Source organism: Staurois parvus, unplaced genomic scaffold (assembly GCF_062004578.1).
Source record: "Staurois parvus isolate SC_StPar_1 unplaced genomic scaffold, SC_StPar_1.0 ptg000066l, whole genome shotgun sequence".
Lineage (NCBI taxonomy): Eukaryota > Metazoa > Chordata > Amphibia > Anura > Ranidae > Staurois > Staurois parvus.
The window spans coordinates 4,257,918-4,278,214 of NW_028317862.1; positions in this window are offsets into that span (position 1 = coordinate 4,257,918).

Below are 20,297 nucleotides of genomic sequence, written 5' to 3' on the forward strand. Positions count from 1 at the left end.
CTCCATAGCACCCTGCTAGGCAAAGGAGTCACTCAATTGACTACAGCCCAATGTGAGGAAGATGCCTGAAATATTTCATGTACATTCATTCTGTAGGGATCTTGCCAAAAACGAACGTTGCTAGGCTATTTTCTCTCCAAGTCAGATGTTATAAATCATAAGCATAGAGAGAATCAGGAAAATAGAGAATTATGGCCAATAGATGGAGCTGATGCTCATGGTAAATAAGTTTTATTTCCTTTGCTCTAGAGATCATAAAGCAGTATTTTCCTAATTCATGCTATTCTTAAGAAAAGCACCTGAGTGGGAAAATAGCATAGTTATATTAAATGTTTCCAGCACTCACACAGAATGAATGTATAATCTGTTTTGCAAGACAAATAGTTCCGCTAATGTTTTTATAAATACACCCACAGCGATCAAAGGGTTAACTGTGTGCTGGGAATGTTTTATTAGGGGGAGGGGTGTGTTCTTCACTGTAAACATACTGATTGGAATGGCTGTACTGTGCACAGCCATCCTGAGCAGTGTGCTTGAGCTGACAGGGAGGAAGATTGTTTGTAAACAAAACAATCTTCATCCCCATCGGAGATGCTCAGTAATCACCGGGTGCTGGCGGGTAATTACCGGGGGGGACCTGGTGATTGGCATCCACGGCTGCGAATGGTGTCGCAGGTAGGGCGCACGTCCCTACCCAGAAATGCAAAATGACGTATATATACATGATTCTGCGCACAGGTGCCACCCTGTAGCAGTATATCTGCTATAGGGCAGTCCTTAAGTGGTTAATAAATTAAAGCAGTTGTAAAGGCTCAATGTTTTTTACCTTCATGCATTCTATGCATGAAGGTAAAAAACCTTCAGTGTGCAGCAGTGCCCCCAGCCCCCTCAATACTTACCTGAGCCTCATCGAGATCCATCGATGTGCCTCGGCTGTCCCTGGTCTCTGCCTCCTCATTGTCTGGGACAGCAAGCAGGAGCCATTGGTTCCTGTTGCTGTCAATCATAACCAGTCAGCCAATGAGGAGAGGGGGGCAGGGCCAAGCCACGACTCTGTGTGTGAATAGACACACAGAGCAGCAGGTGCCCCCATAGCAAGTTGCTTGCTGTGGGGGCACGCAACGGACAGGAGGAGCCAGGATAACCTGCGGGAGGGCCCAAGAAGAGGAGGATCCTGACTGCCCTGCAAAACCACTGTATAGACATGTTTGTTATTTTACAAAAAAAAAAAAACCTTTAAAATCACTTTTTAAAAACGTACATTTCATTGCTCTCAGTCTCTTCCAAGTCCCTTTTTTTAATTGCTGATGTGATCTGTCTTCCTGTTAGTGGGTGACTACATTCATTTTGCATGGTCCCCCTGTATGTAGGAACATAGCCACCCTATTTTGCTTGCTCCCTAGATAGATTATGGACTATGGGATTTACAGTGTGTTTAGAGCAGTGCATAAGACTGCAACAAACTTGCACTGCTCGTTCCAAACAAACATAATTGTGAGGGAAAAGGAGGGGTTCAGTAGCTCAAGCAGGATGTTACAAGGACACAAAAAACACAGTAAGAAATGATTACATGAAAAATGGATTACAAGGCCATTTAAGTGATATTAAACTCAAAACCAGAAATGTATTATGTTGCAGCGTACCAATCATTAGATGTGGTGGCTGCATTCATTTTGTTAGGCTTTTTTCCCTCTGTTTTTACCAGGGGATCTGACCAGCAACACACCTCCTGTATTAGAGTTCCCCCACTCTGGATGAAGGAGCACAGGAGGCACCTTTGGACAGCAGCATTGTCAGTCTGGGGGGAGGGAAGTGTTAGATTAACTAGCAGATTTAGATACACTATTTATTTATTTTTTTATTTCAGGTACTTATATAGCGCCGTCAATTTACACAGTGCTTTACGTATATATTGTACATTCATATCAGTCCCTAACCCTCAAGGGGTGTACAATCTAAGGTCCCCAATTCACATTCATACATACACATACTAGGGCCAATTTAGACAGGATCCAATTCTCTGGAGTGTGGGAGGAAACCGGTAACCCACGCAGGCACAGGGAGAACATGCAAACTCCAGGCAGGCGGTGCCGTGGTTGGGATTCGAACCAATAATAGCAATTTAAGGCCAAGCTCCAGTTCGCACTCCAGTTACAGCAACATTTTTTTTCTTTTGAGATAAAGGTTTTACATAAAAACTGTAAATAAAAGCTGATCATTGTAAGCACCCCTGCCAGTGGTAAATGGTTTGTCTCAACCCTTTTAAGTGATACATTTGCAGGACAGTTTGTTCTGTTGAAAAACAGCAGACCTACTGGTTAGATCACCCAGTGAAAATAAAGGAAAGAAAGCCTAAAAAAGAAAACAAATGCAGCCATCACATCTAAGAATTGGTAAGCTGCAATATAATTATTATTTATTATGGGCAGGGGTGGACTGACAACTCATGGGGCCCCCGGGCAATAGGGGATCATGGGGCCCCTGTGTCCTTGCCCAAACTCAAAAAAGCCTATGAAAAAGGTACCAGGGGCATCTCATGGGGCCCCCTACTGACCCCGGGCCCTCAGGCAGTGCCCGAGTTTCCAAATGGTCAGTCTGCCCCTGATTATAGGTACTTGTATAGCGCCGTCAATTTACGCAGCACTTTACACATATATATATTGTACATTCACATCAGTCCCTAACCCTCAAGGGGCGTACAATCTAAAGTACCTAACTTACATTCATACATACTAGGGCCAATTTAGACAGGATCCAATGAACCTACCAGCATGTCTTTGGAGTGTGGGAGGAAACCGGAGTACCCAGAGGAAACCCACGCAGGTACAGGGAGATCATGCAAACTCCAGGCAAGTGGTGCTGTGGCTGGGATTTGAACCAATGACCTGAGTACTGCCAGGTGGAATTGCTAACCATTTAGCCACTGTGCTGCTCCAAATGTTTACTTTTGGGTTTCATATCACTTTAAGCAGTGCATGTGTATGGAATACTTTTGGAGAATAAGAACATCATTAGTGCCAATTTCATAACTGTCCAAGCATTTGGACTAAACAGAACATTTGCAGGGAGACATAGTTGACAAATAATTTTGAATGCAATTTAGTAGAGCGAACCTTCATGCAGAATTAGTTATATAAATTGACCAACAGATGGCACTCTTGTAAAAGGACACCGAGAGTGACAAAACCCATCTCACCTCCTTAAGTAGCTCATTCTTCTTGTTACTAATGTAATCAAAAAGATATAAATATTCCATTTGTCTGTTCTACCTGTATGTTTAATGTGCGTCTTATATTTATGTCTCATTTAAACCGCATCCATTTTTCCTTTTATTATTTAGATAAGGACATTTTCCATTTTCTACGTGAACAGATCTCCCCAAAGCCTCATCACATTAATGCTCTTAGGGTGCCAGGGCTGAGCTATTAATTAGACGTAATGTGACTGGCCGCAGGAGCGGGCATTTAGTTAGGGAAACTGTTGCACTGGGACAGATTTAAGGCCCCAGGAAAGGACAGTGACTATTAAGCCTGCTAAGGCACTGACTGTTCGTTAGATTCAATTTGTCAAGAGAAAACAAGTGGTTGCATAAAATGTAATACAGCGCCTTTATTGTATCTATGTAGATGTATGCCTCCAGGATAAACTTGGTCTCCTCAATAGTCGTACATGTATCCTTCATTAAAATCTAATTACTGAGGATTTGGTGCCACCCCTCAGGGAGTTTAAGGGTCACCATTTGCTCTTCTATCATTCCATGGGGACAGCATTTGTGCAGAGATAAACACAGATATGATTGAGCTATGCAACTAAATGAAACAAATGGGATACTATATTGTCATCCCCAATTTCTTACAATAGCCATAGAAATGTATACAGTACATTTTTTTTTTGCTTTGTTATACTTTGCATATCTTATTATGTGACCTTTGCAATTTAGGAAGGACGTCATCACAATGCACATGTTGTTGTTATTATTATTATTATTATTCAGGATTTACATAGAGCCAAGTGTTTGCACAACGCTTTATAAAATGAAGGTAGACAGTTACAATACAGTTTGGTACAAGAGGAAACAGAGGGCCCTACCCATTAGAGCTTACAATCTATATTTGTATTTAACCGCTGCCTTACAGCAGAAATACTGCTACAGGGCGGCAGGGGTGAGCAAAATCATGTGTATATATATATATATATGTGATTTCGCATTTCTGGGTAGGGCCCGCGCCACCATTTGCAGCCTCAGCTGTCAATCACCGGGTCCTGGCCAGTGATTACCCGCTGGCACCCGGTAATCACCGAGTATTACCGACGGAGGAGAGAACTGTATGTAAACAATACAGTTCTCTCCCCTGTCAGCTCCAGCACACTGCTTTGTATGGCTCTGCATAACAGAGCCATACAAAGCAGTGTGCTTACAGTGGAAAGCACAGACACAGCCTCATAGTAAAACACACACAGCACACAGCTAACCCTTTGATCACCCCAGATGTTAACCCCTTCCTGCCCAGTGTCATTAGTACAGTGTCAGTTCTTTTTATTAGCACTGATCACTGTATTGGTGTCACCAAGTCAGTTCCCCCCCAGTGTCAGAATGCCCACCACAGTCCCGCTATAAGTCACTGATTGCTGCCATTACTAGTAAAAAAAAACAAAAAAACAAAACATTCCAGTATATATACACAGCCATATAAGTGCTATAACTTTCACGTAAACCATTTAATTTACACGTATTGGTATTTTTTTTTAGCAAAGACATGTAGCAGAATACATTTTGCCCTAAATGTATGATGAAATTAGATTTTTTAAATTTTTTTTATTGGACATGTTTAATAACAAAAAGTCCCAAAATATTGTTTTTTTTTTTCTCAAAATTGTCATTCATTTTTTGTTTATAGCTAAAAAAAAAATGCAAGGCGATCAAATGCCACTGAAAGAAAGCTCTATTTGTGCGAAAAAAAGGATGTAAATTTAATTTGGGTGCAGCGTTGCATGACCGCGCAATTGTCAGTTAAAGTAATGCAGCGCCATAACGCAAAAAAATGCCTGGTCAGGAAGGGGGGTAAATCCTCTGGAGGGCAAGTGGTTAAAGCAAGGAGCTGCAGTTTTAGGCTCCCAGTCTAGCAGGTTGTATCTAAATAAAAACCCAACTCCACCCAAAAATAGCAATTTAGAAGTATAAGGTTGCTGGAAAATTGCAGCACTTCCTGGTTTGTATGCACTGAAATTCTAGGTGGAATTGGCCTTTAACATTTATCATTTATTTAATATCTTCTTGTAGAATGCACATAGAATGAAAAACAATTTTTAATGACTATGAAACTGGTTTAGAAGCCCAATTAGATCTATGTGTGAGTGTAGAGGTGTTTTTTAATGTAAGGTTAAAGGGTAAGTTCACCTTTTCATGAAAAATTAAGAAGTTAATTAAATCCATATATCCTGGATATCCTCCAGACCCTGTTGCAATTAGCAGCCATGATGTTCTGTGCAGCCAATGTTGTGATCTGTACACTATACACTGCAATGTACAGCACTGGAGCGAGCATCCATCATAATACTCAAAATGGCAAGTGCTCATTGGTCAGCGCAATCACAAGACCATGCTGACTTGGGGATAGCTGCAATGTATTCCTATGCAGTTGGGTGGGTCATGTTTGGAGAGCTGTACTGATGTGGAATGTGATGGAGTAAATCAATTTTGCTGCTGTCTTTGCAGCTTGGAGGGGGGGTAAAAACACAGCTAAACCATCTGTTTTTGTTCCCCAACTGAAAGTGTACACTAAGCCCTAAATGGAACCCTAGTACTTACTAAGCCTAAAACTGCTCTCACCCCCTTTTTAACTCCTATACTATCTACCCGCTTATACTTACCTATTCTTGGAGCTCTCCAGTCTGGTCATGTGATCTCTTCAGTGGCTGGCTTCAGGGGAGAGGAGAGAGCACTGACAATGGATGGAACGCCTGGGGGGTGACGTCACCTATAGATTTACTATGGGACATGCATTGTCGTCTGTCCCTCCACTCCCCTAGGAGCCAATCATGTGACCAGAGTGCCCTGAGAATAGATAAGTATAGGCACCTTCCTTCTACAGGGTAGTTAGTATAGGTGTTAGAAGGGGGGTGGGAGCAGTTGTAAGCTTAGTTAGCACTACCCTGGACTCCCATTTTAATATATTTAGGACTCATTTACATTTGGTTAGGGAAGGTAAAACATACAGTTGAACCATGTTTTTAGCACCTCCCAACCACTCCCCTTTAAGCTGCTAGGGCAGTGGATGGGGTGTACCCGTCACAATATTCAGGCAGTACTTAGAGACGGTGGTGTGGGTCTTTTGTGGTTAAAATAGGTGGTGAAGAGGAGACATAATGCCTTCTCACTGCCTGTCAAATGTCATCTGAAAAGTGATTCACTGTGGGTCGCTCTTCAGAGGGCAAAGCTAGTGTAAATTAGCCTTTAATTTGCCATGTGTTACCCTTTATTGAGCTAGAATGATAGATGATTGATACATTGTAATCTTCATTATAGATTGTTCCTGCTTTGACATATTAGAAAACAGATTGCATTACAAAGTTTTCATTGCGGGATGAATACTTCACTGATCCAGTTAGGTTTTATATCCAATGAGTCATGGTCATCCTGATTCATCATGGACACAGCTTGCTAGAAGAAATAATATATTGTAGATGACTCTGGTATCAACTGCGTTGGAGGATAATACATATTGATGCCTCATGCATCATTCTATGGGGTTCTGTGAGGAAAGAAGGAAGGTGAATAAACATGAAACTGAACAGAACCATCTTAAAGTGAATCTATCACATGTACAAGAAGACAAGATCAGTGTTGTAAAGCAAGTGGAGACGTTTCAAAAATCGCTTTTACTTTGTGCTGCCACGGCTGGGTAATCAGAAATGGAAAATGATGAGTTTTGGCACTTTAACATAAAATGTATGACACTTTTGTAGAAAGTAATCTATCAGTTGCGTTGAACAGAAATGGTGCAGCCCTGGAAATATATTGTATATATAAAATAATAAACATAAGTGGCTATAAAAATAAACCTAATACTCATATATAACCAATATCTCTATGACTAAGCCCTGCGACCTGGCCGAAACGCATCAAATTGTATGACTTGGGAGGAGCCTAGCCTGAGGCCATATCCATCTACTAATCTAGTACATAGGCTGCTAGTCACATGTCTCCGAGTCACACTTTGACAGGATCTTAATTTCATACCACAAAATAATAACAATAGTGAAACCCCATACAGACATCCTCCAAATGTCCCGATAATTGCTTAAAAAATGTCACAAATCGTTCATTTTAACCTCCCTAGCAGTCTGATTATGTCCATATTTCTGTGCTCAAAGCGGTACATTTTTTTTGCATGGAAATATGTATTTTTTTTATTGTAGGCCTGTAATTTTTAGGAATAACTCACTGAAATCTGTCCGAGCAAGAGTCTAGTAAACATCCCAGGTAGGATAAAATTTGAAACACGAAATCATAAATTATAATTTAATAAATAATCATAAAAAAAATATAATAATAATAAATTTAATTCAATAATATAATCAAACCAAAAACACTGCAATTTGAAATATAGCACCAAGTTCGCACATCGCTGAGCAAAGTTACAAAATCGTTTTCAGTATCTGATGACGAATTTCCCCACGAATCATTATCACTCAATTCTGCAAGTGGTTCTAATTTACTATCGCTGTTCTCTAGCTGGTCTAAAAGCGCTATAACTTTCACGTAAACCAATTAATTTACACGTATTGGGATTTTTTTTTTAGCAAGACATGTAGCAGAATACATTTTGCCCTAAATTTATGATGAAATTTAATTTTTTTTATCGGACATGTTTAATAACAAAAAGTTCCAAAATATTGTTTTTTTTTTTTCTCAAAATTGTCATTCTTTTTTTGTTTATAGCTAAAAAAAATAATGCACAGGCAATCAAATGCCACTGAAAGAAAGCTCTATTTGTGCGAAAAAAAGGATGTAAATTTAATTTGGGTGCAGCGTTGCATGACCGCGCAATTGTCAGTTAAAGTAATGCAGCGCCATAACGCAAAAAAATGCCTGGTCAGGAAGGGGGGTAAATCCTCTGGAGGGCAAGTGGTTAAAGCAAGGAGCTGCAGTTTAAGTTCCCAGTCTGGCAGGTTGTATCTAAATAAAAACCCAACTCCACCCAAAAATAGCAATTTAGAAGTGTAATCTTAATTTCATACCACAAAGTAATAACAATAGTGAAACCCCATACAGACATCCTCCAAATGTCCCGATAATTGCTTAAAAAATGTCACAAATGGTTCCTTTTAACCTCCCTAGCGGTCCGATTATGTCCATATTTTTTTTTCTCAAAGCGGTACATTTTTTTGCATGGAAATATGGATTTTTTTTATTGTAGGCCTGTAATTTTTAGGAATAACTCACTGAAATCTGTCCGAGCAAGAGTCTATTAAACATCCCGGGTAGGATAAAATTTGAAACACGAAATCATAAATTATAATTTAATAAATAATCATAAAAAAATAATATAATAATAATAAATTTAATTTAATAATATAATCAAACCAAAAACACTGAAATTTGAAATATAGCACCAAGTTCGCACATCGCTGAGCAAAGTCGCAAAATCGTTTTCAGTGTCTGATGACGAATTTCCCCACGAATCATTATCACTAGAGATGAGCGAATCGAACCTGGCGAAGTGGAATTCGTTTCGAATTTCAGGAAAAATTCGATTCGCATCGAATCCGAATTTTAGCAAACTTCGGGTGCACGAATCGAATTTTTCCCGATCAGCCGGCAAAAGTGTCACTGCAGAGAGCTCCGCTATTTCTGACAGTTCTGACAGTTCATTTACAGCGGTTGAAACATTGTATCTATTTGTTTCCATTTAGGATACAGATGTTTTTATTCGGAAATAAATAGATACAATGTTTCAACCGCTGTAAATGTGAAGGAACTGTCAGAGAACTGTCAGAAATAGCAGAGCTCTCTGCAGATACACTTTTTGCTGTACTGGAATACTTCTTTTCATTCTTCTTCTTCTTTTCATTCTTCTTCTTCTTTTCATTCTTCTTTTCATTCTTCTTCTTCTTTTCATTCTTCTTTTCATTCTTCTTCTTCTTCTTCTTTTCATTCTTCTTCTTCTTCTTTTCATTCTTCTTCTTCTTCTTTTCATTCTTCTTCTTTTCATTCTTCTTCTTCTTCTTTTCATTCTTCTTTTCATTCTTCTTCTTCTTCTTTTCATTCTTCTTCTTCTTCTTTTCATTCTTCTTCTTTTCATTCTTCTTTTCATTCTTCTTCTTCTTCTTTTCATTCTTCTTTTCATTCTTCTTCTTCTTCTTTTCATTCTTCTTTTCATTCTTCTTCTTCTTCTTTTCATTCTTCTTTTCATTCTTCTTCTTCTTTTCATTCTTCTTCTTTTCATTCTTCTTTTCATTCTTCTTCTTCTTCTTTTCATTCTTCTTCTTCTTCTTTTCATTCTTCTTTTCATTCTTCTTCTTCTTCTTCGTCGTGCCCCGTGACTGCCCAAATGAGTGAAGTGTGCGGTGATTCTAAGATCGACGGCACTCATCTGCATGTCATACTGACTGTCAGTATTATTTCTCTTCCCCAGCAGACTCCAAGGGCATTTAAATTAAAGGTACAGTGTTCTGCACTAATATAAAGGCTCTCTGAAGCCTAGAAACCCTTTTAATAAGTTAAATTCGCAGCGAATAAATTCGCATCGAATCGAATTTCTCCCGCAAATTCAGCGAATCAGCCGAATCGAATTTTTGAATAATTCGCTCATCTCTAATTACACTGTTCAACAGGTAAAAAGTTTTGGGCATAAAATTAGCTAATCTTACATAATTTTGGGGTGCTGAAAACGAAAATGACCCTAAAAAATGTTGATTGGCTCTAGTTTCCATGATATATTCACCCATCTAATGACGTAAGCCATTCAAAATTATGATGCAACTTCAGCCGCATATTGCGCAATTGATACTGGTGACCAATAGAAAATTGCATGTATACTGAGATGATGCAATATTAGCCTTTAATTGCATCACTTCACTGCTTAAAAGCTGCAGTTATCTGTAGCTGATTGTAGTTCGACAGCGTCTTTACATTTCGTTTTATGCTTATATAGGCTACTCAGTAATGCCTCGAACTTGTGTGAATAAAGCAGATAATTTCTGCTATATCTGCGGTGAAATAACTTTTATCTCACAAAAAAGGAGGATAACAGGAATGATTAAGAAAGCCTACAACTTGTATTTTGGCTGCAAGATAGGAGACCAGGACAAGAGCTGGGCACCACATATATGCTGCAATTCTTGTGGGACGGCACTGGAGCAATGGTTGAATGGAAAAAAGGCATCTATGCCTTTCGCTGTGCCAATGATTTGGAGAGTCTCTAAAAATGTCTCTAAAAATTCTCTAAAAACATGTCTCTAAAAATTCATTTTCTACATTCGCATCTGGATTTTTTCCCACCAAACTGTGGAGCAGTGAGTATTGAACACGGAGAGCGCTTCCATCAAGACATTGCAGCTATGGAAAGAAGATATCAAGGTAAATGGAGCCCATCAATGCTTGCTGACTATTGCTGGACAGTTGTAAGAGATAGCCCTTTCCTCGAATACAAGAGAAAAGCCAAGAGAAGCAAAACCGACACAAACTGAAGACAAAACTAGTGAGAATCCTAAGTATTAAAATGATTCAACTTAGCTTATGGCTATAATTTTTCTTGGTAACCCTATGCAATATATTATGCCATTTAGGCTTTGTTATGTAGTCAATATCACTTGCTTTATATTTGTGGAAAGACATCTATCTATATAATTATTGTGCATTATGTAGTCATTATGCCTATAGTAGAAAACTTTCCGTTTACAGAAAAACTAGAGCCAATTGACAAATTTCATTGTTATATTTGAATTCAGAATGTGAAATTCATTAAGAAATGGATCCTTTTGTTTCCAAAACTGGCAAAAAATAAAAATTTGTTGAACAGTGTTATCACTCAATTCTGCAAGTGGTTCTAATTTACTATCGCTGTTCTCTAGCTGGTCTAAAACCGCTTTTGACCTAAAGGGACGCTTTTTGGACGCCATGGACGTTTCTCATTTTCTAGGCAGAAAGAACAGTAAAAATGCAGGCAGGGCACAGGACAAAGCACTCGGGACAAAATGTATGTGAAATGCTTTGATACAGTCATGTTTTACTATGTGATTTTAGAGAATGTCACTTTTTGTAATTTTCAAATTTCCCGCCGTTCCGTGCCCCGTACGTCCCGACGCTCGCAGGGGACGGAACCCAAGTGACAGATGCCGGCATCCGCCGGATTGCATTGCCGGGGACACTGCAGGAGGGACATTGCGGGAGTGCAGGACAAGGTAAGTGATCGAGGGATCACGGAGCAGCGCCGCATGGTAAGCCCGAGTGTAGCTCGGGGTTACCGCTTGTGGTACTGAAACTTTACCCCGAGCTACACTTGGGAATACCGCCAGAGAGGCTACTTCATTTCTCCAAGCTGCACTCATCCAGCTGGTTGGTGGGAGCCACTCTATTGCTACTGGTCTCCAAGCCTGACCCCTGACAGTACCAAAGACACTCGCTGCTACCTGGTCCTGGATTGTCCAGTGTGATGATGTCACCAACAGCTCCATCCTACATGTTCATCAGAGGCCTGCACAAGGATCATTAGATTTGGAAATTTTTCACTTAAGGGATTGGAGAAGTGTACTGAAAGGAACTGTTTGTGACATTTAGAGCATGCTTTTAATGGGTTTCCACTACTGTTATTGTCTGGTGATATAAAATTAGGATATATTTATGGTATTTGTACATTTTTAATGTTGAAATTTATTGATTGTATACAGTATGTTATATATGAGTGTTTATTTTTGTATTCTCTTATTTTTACAATTTTATTTACTATTTTTCTATTTTTTTTACTATTTTATATTAACTTTAGATTAACAGTTAACTTTAGACCTTCTTTGATCTTCCCAGAGCTATATGTTGGCTGAGTCCTTGCCATTTTGACTATTCTTCTATCCATTTGAATGGTAGTTTTTCCACTTTCTTCCACGTCTTTCAGGTTTTGGTTGCCATTTTAAAGCATTTGCAATCATTTTAGCTGAGCAGCCTATCAGTTTCTGCACTTCTTTATAAATCTTCCCCTCTCCAATCAACTTTTTAATATATATTTCCAGCACAGCACCATATCTGCTCATATTAGCCTTTTTGGTTATATTATACAGGGGGGAAGTAGTGTGGATTTGTTTTGATTGAATATATCAGCTGCAGATTTAAGGGTTTCTGGTATGGCATCATTAAACATTGTTCTGCCTATATAAGTACATTAGTATACCCAAGTTAACCAATCTATAAAACCTAAGAGGACAATTAGATGAGCATGTTCAATCTGATTTTTATTAACATTTGCACCATCAAAACTATTTGAGTCTGTGGCCACCCTTCCATTAAATCCTACTGATGATAGCATTGCCTGCCTATAGCAGAATAGAGGAACTTCCTGCTGTATCATGGGAATCTAACTTTTTTCCTGGCTCAGACCTATTCACTTAGACTACAGGGAGCAAATTCTTAGAAGATTTGGGCTCCATGAAGGTTGAATTACATTACCAGTGATTAAACACATGGCTCAAAATCTTAGGTCTGCAGTAAATATCTTTCAATCCTGTAAGGTTATTTTTTTATGTTTACATTTTTACACAGTGGTGATGTGGGCTTTTTTAAATAGCGCTCTCAATAGTTTAGTAAATACTCTGCTTTAACTGATTGATTGCACACATACCTTACAGGCTTACAGTCTTGTCTACTCCAATATTCCAAAAGAATATTGATTGGCTGCAGGACTCATTTTCCCCATATACAGTTGTGTTCAAAATAATAGCAGTGTGATGAAAAAAGTGAATAAAGCTCAAAATCCTTCTAATAGCTTTTATTTCCATACACACAAATGCATTGGGAACAATACACATTCTATTCCAAATCAAAACATGAGGAAAAATATATCAAATTTGTGTTGTTCCTCTAAATAAATTGAAGAAAAGTGAATATTAGACTGTTCAAAATAATAGCAGTGTCTGTATTCTTCTTTACAAACTCAAACATTCACTATATACACTGAAAAATGTTTGAAGATTTTGCTTTCCTTTGAATCACTTAATATTTAGTTGTATAAGCACTGTTTCTGAGAACTGCTGTACATCTGTGTTGCATGGAGTCAACCAATGTCTGGCACCTGTGAACAGGTATTCCAGCCCAGGATGACTGGACTACATTCCACAGTTCTTCTCTATTTCTTCTTTTGCCTCAGAAACTGCATTTTTTATGTCACCCCACAAGTTTTCTATTGGATTAAGATCCGGGGATTGGGCTGGCCAACTCCATAACATCAATCTTGTTGGCCTGGAACCAAGATGTTGCACGTTTACTGGTGTGTTTGGGGTCATTGTCTTGCTGGAACACCCACTTCAAGGGCATTTCCTTTTCAGCATAAGGCAGCATGACCTCTTTAAGTATTCTGATGTATTCAAACTGATCCATGATCCCTGGTATGCGATAAATAGACCCAACACCGTAGTATGAGAAACATCCCCATATCATGATGCTTGCACAACCATGCTTCACTGTCTTCACAGTGTACTGTGGCTTGAATTCAGTGTTTGGGGGTCGTCTGACAAACTGGCCACTAGACCCAAAAAGAACAATCTTACTTTCATCAGTCCACAAAATGTTGCGCCATTTCTCTTTAGACCAGTCAATGTGCTCTTTGGCAAATTGTAACCTCCTCAGCACATGTTTTTTTTTTCAACAGTGGGACTTTGCGGGGGCTTCTTGCAGATAGCTTGGCTTCACATAGGCGTCTTCTAATTGTAACAGTACTCACAGGTAACTTTAGACCTTCTTTGATCTTCCTGGAGCTAGTTGTTGGATGAGTCCTTGCCATTTTGGCTATTCTTCTATCCATTTGAATGGTAGTTTTTCACTTTCTTCCACGTCTTTCAGGTTTTGGTTGCCATTTTTAAGCATTTGCGATCATTTTAGCTGAGCAGCCTGTAAGTTCCTGCACTTCTTTATATGTTTTCCCCTCTCCAATCAACTTTTTAATCAAGGTACGCTGTTCTTCTGAACAATGTCTGGAACGACCCATTTTCCTCAGAATTTCAAAGAGAAATGCACTGTAACCAGAATATACAACATTTGCTGCCTCCTTTCTTAAAAAAGGGCAATAATTGCCACCTGTTTTTCAAAGAATGAATGACCTCACTATTAGAACTCCACACTGCTATTATTTTGAACATGCCCCTTTCAATTAGTGATTCAATTACACAGAATCAGCAGCATGCATGTCATGACTGTTGGGTCTGTTGGATTTCTATTACTCTACTACACCTGCTAGTAAATTATTTGCCATGTAGAAATATCATTTCTACCAAAAACAGTGATTGATCAGGTTAGTGATGTCTGACTGCTATTATTTTGAACACAACTGTACATGGCATCAATAAGATAATTTATTCACACAATTATGATGAATTTATAAAAACAAATGAGGACTTTCGGTTGTGTTTTTTTTCCTCAAACTATTATTTGTTTTTCTTTAATTAAAGTTATTTGAATTTTTCCAATTTTTTTTTACTTAGAAAACTACATAAAAAAGCTTTGTCCTGCAGCTCATTAACTAAAGTCATCCAAGAACATTTTTGGCAATTAAGAGGTCCATCCTTACTCTATAGCCAGGTTTTTCAACCAGGGTTCCTCCAAAGGTTGCTAGGGTCTCCTTGAGCAGTGAGCATTTTTGACTCTCACATAAGTTCCCCTAGACACCAATGATCTTTTTAGCTATCTGTGAGGGGGGGGGGGGGTAATTCTTCCCAATGACTATCAGACTAATATATCATGAGTTGGAGACATAATAATTTTTATTAGGGGTTCCCTGAGGCCAGAATGTTATTTCAAGGGTTCCTGAGTGCTGAAAAGGTTGAGAAAGGCTGTCTATTGTCTTCTTGCTTTCTTTTACTTTGTTAGTTCAAATCAAACCAGCAATGACCAGACATCTCATGGAGCTACAGTATTTAGGATTTTTAAAATTGTAAGAAAAACTGCTATGTCACTTTCAGTCAAAACACTCGGTACTTTCAGGTACGGTGGAGCAAGTGACTCACTTCACATGACAGCACCGAGCCAACCAGTGATTTTACAAGGGGAGTCCATGCTGTGTGTAAGCTCCAACTCTATCTAACAAAGAACTTGTGATGGCAAAATGGAGCAGCAGCACTGTGAAAGGAAGGTACATATACATACAGTGAAGGAAATAAGTATTTGATCCCCTGCTGATTTTGAATGTTTGCCCACTCACAAAGAAATGATCAGTTTAAAAATCGAATGGTAGGTGTATTGTAACACTGAGAGACAGAATAGCAACAAAAAATTTAAAAGAAATGCATATCTAACAAACTATTCACCGATTTGCATGTTCATGAAGGAAATAAGTATTTGATCCCATTCACAAAACATGACTTAGTACTTGGTGGCAAATCCCTTGTTGGCAACCACAGAAATCAGACGTTTCCTGGGATTTTGGCCCACTCCTCTTGGCAGATCCTCTCCAAGTCATTAAGGTTTGGTGGCTGACGTTTGGCAACTCAAAATTTCAGCTCGTATTAAGGTCTGGAGACTGGCTAGGCCACTCCAGGACCTTAATGTGCTTCTTCTTGAGCCACTCCTTTGTTGCCTTGGCCATGTGTTTTGGGTCATTGTCATGCTGGAACACCCATCCACGACCCATTTTCAATGCCCTGGCTGGGGGAAGAAGGTTCTCCTGCAAGATTTGACGGTACTTTGCCCCATCCATCGTCCCTTTGATGCGGTGCAGTTGTCCTGTCCCCTTAGCATAAAAACACCCCCAAAGCAGAATGTTTCCACCACATGTTTGACAGTTGGGATAGTTAGGATAGTGTTCTTGGGGTCATAGGCAGCATTCCTCTTCCTCCAAACACGGCGAGTTGAGTTGATGCCAAAGAGCTTGATTTTGGTCTCATCTGGACCACAACACTTTTAACCAGTCCTCCTCTGCATCATTCAGATGTTCAGTGGCAAACTTCAGACGGGCCTGGACATGTGCTTTCTTGAGCAGAGGGACCTTGCGGGCACTGCAGGATTTCAATTCTTGTCGGCGTAGTGTGTTACCAATTTTTTTCTTGGTGACTGTGGTCCCAGCTGCCTGGAGATCATTGACAAGATCCTCACGTGTAGTTCTGGGATGATTTCTCACTGTTCTCATGATCATTGACACTCCACAAGGTGAGATCTTGCATGGTGCACCAGACCTAGGGAGACTGACAGTTGTTTTGTGTTTCTTCCATTTGCAAATTATTGCACCAACTGTTGTCACCTTCTCACCAAGCTGCTTGGCGATAGTTTGGTAGCCCAGTTCAGCCTTGTGTAGGTCTACAATCTTGTCCCTGACATCCTTGGACAGCTCTTTGGTCCTTGCCATTGTGGAAATTTTGGAATCTGATTGTTTGATTGCTCCTGTGGACAGGTGTCTTTTATACAGATAACAAAATGAGATTAGCAGCACTCCCTTTAAGAGACTGCTTCTAATCTCAGCTTGTTACCTGTATGAAAAACACCTGGTAGCCAGAAATCCTGCTGAATGATAGGAGATCAAATACGTATTTCCCTCATGAACTTGCAAATCAGTGCATAATTTGTTATACATGCATTTCTTTAGAATTTTTTGTTGCTATTCTCTCAGTGTTACAATACACCTACCATTCAATTTTTAGACTGATCATTTCTTTGTGAGTGGGCAAATATTCAAAATCAGTAGGGGATCAAATACTTATTTCCTTCACTGTATATGTCCGATCATAGCAAGTTATTCTTCCCCTGCTAGAAGACTGAGCATGGGCAGTTAGAATTTATTGTAATACAATACACTAGTGGAAAATGTTGGTAACAAAAAATGTTAGGTGGTTATCAGCGCAAGGAAATAACCCTATACACAGAAAGAAAGTAGTAAAAGTCACTTTTACATTTCAGCTCTGAAAGTAAATGCTTTAATGACTGGCTGTTTAAAGCGTTACATGGCCTTTGCCCTGTGGACGGTATTGTCATGGCCTACTAGGCTTCAACAGCATGGGGCTAATGATTGTGGTCAACATGTGAAGGATATAAATGTGATTCAAATGATGTTACATTAACATGACACATTAACATGTATGTCTTTATGCAAAATCAAATGTGCCCTGCTGGCACCTCTAGCTGCGTTTTTAAAGTGGGGAGAGAGAAGACTATGAGATGTAAAATGTAATCCCCAGCATAGCTCTTTCCTCTCTCTGACCTCTGCTTAGGCTATCATCAGCAGTTGCAGGTAGCTGTAGTCACCCCTGACTGTCATCTAATAATGCCAATTTGGAACAGCAAATTTATGTCTTTTTTAACCCTTGTACTAGATAGAAAGAGTCATCCTTTGACTTCTATATTTAAAGGGGGACCAACAAGAAGGAAATCAGCTTACTGTAAAATATGCAAAAGCTTCTATTTTTATAAATCTATACACATTGGGGAAATCTTTTATTTTTTAATCTACTTATACCTTATAAGGAAAAAGTCCAGGTTCTTTGTAACAATGATTGGTAACCAGAGACCATACGATCTAGGCTGTCTTGTCTGGGAGCTGTGGGGCAGCATTTTTTTTATTGGAAAGAAAGAGGCACTGTTCTTTCTCCAAATGATCATGTGATGTGTGATCACGTAAATTGTGGATTTTAAAGCATATTTAAAGCATATTTCCACTTTTGCAAACAAATTTGAGAAAGCCCCACTGTATGTTTGTTATGTGTTCCTGTTCACACAGCACACCTAGAAGACATTTTTAAAAATATTTCTTACTTTTAGATGTTTCTCGGTTGGAGGTATCAGCAAGGTTTTTATAACAAGGTTAGAGTGCACTTGTCCCAAGTGGTTCTCAAGTCAATTTTTTTTTACCTTAATGTATCCTTTGCATTAAAGTAAATAACTCCCCACTACCTACCCTATCCACCCCCATTCCTAAATACTTACCTGACCCCTTTTAAGCAGACCATAGGTTATTGCAATTTTTATTTCCTTCCACCATGGAAAATTGCTCAATTTCCCCATCCACACAGGCTATGATTAAGAGGGAATCTGTCCATTGTATTGTATTCTGCCTGCAGGAAGTCTTCCTGGCTGACAAAACACAATGATTACTGCTAATGGCCAAAGCTGCCAGCAGCAATCACATGTAAAAAGGTACCTATGTTAATTGATGGATTGACATGATGGATCGACTTGGGTACAACTAGCCTTCCCATAGATGGATCAGATCTCAGCTGATCCCTGCTGAACGCGTTGAGATTCAATCCACCTATGGCTGGATTTATCATTCCATTGCTGTCTCAGCTGCAGCACTGCTCCTCTCTCTCTGGCCTCACAGGAGACACTGAGAGCAGCAGGTGTCATAGGCTCCTGCTGCTATCAATCAAACTTCTGTGTGGAGGGTGTAGGGCATGGCTTACTCGCACTGTGTGTGTCTAGGAATGCGCACAGCCCGGCTTGGAAACAGGCATGCATTGGTGCCTCCATAGCATCTGGCTTGATAAGGAGGCACCTAGAAGCAGGAGTGGCAGGGGGTCGCCAAAGAGGGACCATTCTGAGCAATATTGTTTTGCAGAACAGGTAAGTATAATATCTGTTTAAGTAAAAAAAAAAAAATTTACCTTTAGCAAGACTTTAAGGCACTCTTCACACTGGCACTAAAAGCAGGCGGTTGAGGTGAGTTTTTAATGCAATTGATAATAGGGAGAGCACAAAATGCCATTCACATTATCAAAACATGAAGCATAAGTGTCGCGTTGCTTAGCTTCAAAACTGAAGCTTCGCGTTGAGTTTGAAGGACCCCCTTCCATTCAAGTCTATGGTAACATATTGCAAATGCAGCGGCATGTAGAGTGTTAATAACATTACAGTTATCTAAAAAAATAGGCATCTGTAGTCAGTTTTAACGCGCACAAAAAATGCACATAGGGTGTTTGGGTGAGAGTTTTTAACGTGCGTCATACGCACCTATTAAAGCTCATTAATGCTATATGAACATTTGTTAAGAGTTAGCATTTTGAGTCAAGTGTGAACAAGCCCTTACATATACTTCAAGAAGCCCAGCTGCTACATTTTAACCCTTTGTTAGATCAGTGTCCAAAAACAGCTACCACTGATAATGAAGATCTTCCTGCACAGTGCAGACAGGATTAATTACAGCAAACACTGGAGCTCAGCCCCCTCAAACAAAGAGAACTACCAAGAATTTTACCTTGCTAAAATGTCTAGAAATTGGCATCTAAAAAAGTAAGCTGCAATCTGTAAATATTTTAAATTATGCTACGTGAATGTAGACATGTAACAAATAAAAAGTAGGCGTTATCCCAAATTAGGCTGCAAAAGTGGAAATACACTTGAAGGACAGGTCCTCTTTCATGTACCTTTTTTGTTATGGGAACATTTCTTGACGTTATAAATTCCTCCGCCCTGTCATTTTAAAATAGTGACATTCAAGTATGCTTGTTTTAGAAAACACAATATATCTAGTAACAGAAAACCTCTGGGGCAAGAGTGACAGGGAAACTTACACCAAAAAAATATGTTTACTCCACTGAGTAGGCTACTCCACCCAATTGGTTTGAATATCTCTTTTAAGTAGATGTTTAGTGAGCTGTGTCAACTCAAACTTACAATATACACTGTCCTTCAAAGCAGCTGTGGTGGGTAATACTTCATGGGTTACTTATATATATCGCCTTGATGCATTTACATCAGGGATAAACACGTAATATCACCACAGGAGCTTTCACTAACATTTATGACTCGAAAAGCAGAAAAGAAAAAAAAGATTTTTTTTTTATTTTACTTTCTGCTTTTTTCCCTCTAAAATCAATAATCACTTAATGGCATGTTCCACCTGCAAAATGCGGCCTTCACCTCCATTAGCGAGCTACTTCTGCCAACAATTAATAACTGCTTGAACACAATATACCCAACATGACTTAGAATAACTGTTAAATTAATAACCTCAGGTCCTCAGAATGGATTGAAACATTGTAACAATTGCATTCATCCAGCATGTTTATTATTTCTGTAACTTAAGCTTTTTAAGGTTTTTATATGGCTTTATTATTGTATTACAAAGAACAAGACTCGCTTTTCTCTCTGAAGTATTGAAGAGATACTA